The sequence below is a fragment of the Octopus bimaculoides genome, chromosome 10 (assembly GCF_001194135.2).
Source record: "Octopus bimaculoides isolate UCB-OBI-ISO-001 chromosome 10, ASM119413v2, whole genome shotgun sequence".
Taxonomy (NCBI): domain Eukaryota; kingdom Metazoa; phylum Mollusca; class Cephalopoda; order Octopoda; family Octopodidae; genus Octopus; species Octopus bimaculoides.
The window spans coordinates 93,575,032-93,576,827 of NC_068990.1; the positions used below are offsets into that span (position 1 = coordinate 93,575,032).

Below are 1,796 nucleotides of genomic sequence, written 5' to 3' on the forward strand. Positions count from 1 at the left end.
TCTTCCTCTGCTCTCTCCCACTTGGTTTTAATATGTTGCCACATTTGTAATATGTCTTTTTTTCTACATTTTTTCGTGCAGCTGAAGATTGCTCTTCATATTGCATTTAAGGTAATGCTCACATTACTTAAATAAATTGAAGTAGCATGAAACGTGCGTACTGCAATCACTTTTGAAATCCGTGTTGCTTATTATTTGATTTTAATCACCCATCCTTTTGGGATGTGATATTCGGGTGCCTTCGCATAAGTACCATATTCAAGCCTTGAATCTATATCTAAACCGTATATATATATATATATATATATACGTATAATATACATACACACATACATATATATGTACACACCTATATATGTATCTCTTTTTACGTACATACATACACACATATACATACACGCATACATACACACATATACACACACAATTTACATATATACATACACACATACATATATACATACATATATACATACATACATATACATAGTACATACATATATGCATACATACATACATAGCCTGCTTGTGTCACTTGATAGCCAAAAGCATATAAACGTCGACTTTCAATATCAAATTTACTGTCGTTGCAGCGTTTATCAACTCTATTTTTCGGTTGGATGTTTATCACTGACACAACTGACTCCTCGTAATGAGATCTACAGTATTGTTAGTCAGCTGTCGCACTCGTGTGTATAAATGGCCTCTTGTGATATTGTCTTTATTAAGCTTTACTTTGTTTTTCTTCCTGTTTTTATCTTACTGACATCATACCCACCCTCATTTCCCCAGCCCTGACGAATTTTTTTCTGACTCTAACGGGAAATTCTAGAATGTGTGATTTAGTTTTTGGCAATGTTTGTGTGGACCACTATATGAGATTATCAGAGACTGAGAGGTCAAGCATTTACAGAGACTGGGGGTTTGCGGTGTATATACCAAGAGATAATGACACACAAGACGGTTTCCTACATCCATCCATTCATAAATAAATAAATACATTATATATATATATATAATACAAACTTACATATTTATATACATAAAACATACATACACAAACACACACAGCATGCCCCAAAATGCATCTACACTTTAATAATTCGCTTAATTTTCATTTCTTTTTAGATTTAACTTCTCATAAATGATGACGGGAACCAGACTAACTTTGAACAAAGGAAATTTTTCCTAAAATGCTACAGGGAGTTTGAAAGCGCGCTCGAAATGCAAAAAACAGTTTGGTAAGGAGTTTCAAACAGATTCACCAATGCTACTTACCATCGATAACTGATGAAGAATTAGGGACCTTCTTCTGTACAGTTGTACAGTCAGTATACGCTATACGTTTTTTACCTGTCGTTTGCTTATTTACAATACATCTTCTCATTTACACACACACACATATATGTGCATACATACATATTTACCTGTCAGCATTCTCTTAAATTATATTAAATATGGTAATAATTGTAAAGATTGTTAGCTTTTAGTGTGAATGTGTGCATTTACAAGTCGATAATGAGAGGCAAGACTTCTCGGTTTACGTAAGATGCAGAAAAAGGATATTTTAAGTAAATACTTTAAAAAAACTTAACAAACAAGGGTTTTGTGTTTTGTTTGTTGATACATTAAAAGCAGCATGTGGTGGTGATGGAGGAGGGGGAATGAGAGGATTAGAGGTGGTGGCGATGGTGGGGTAACATTCGAGTAAGTAGTGGTTGTGGTGGTGGGGTATGAGAGAGGTGGGGGTGATGAGAGAGGTGGGGGTGATGAGAGAGGTGGGGGTGATGAGAGAG

The 1,796-nt window shown here is 34.9% G+C and overlaps 1 protein-coding gene across 1 annotated transcript in view; it reads right to left on the bottom strand.

Annotated features, from left to right (window-relative positions):
• LOC128248940 (HHIP-like protein 1) overlaps nt 1–1,796 on the bottom strand; it is a 38,742-nt gene that overhangs the window by 30,618 nt on the left and 6,328 nt on the right. The gene's annotated exons all lie outside the window — the stretch shown is intronic.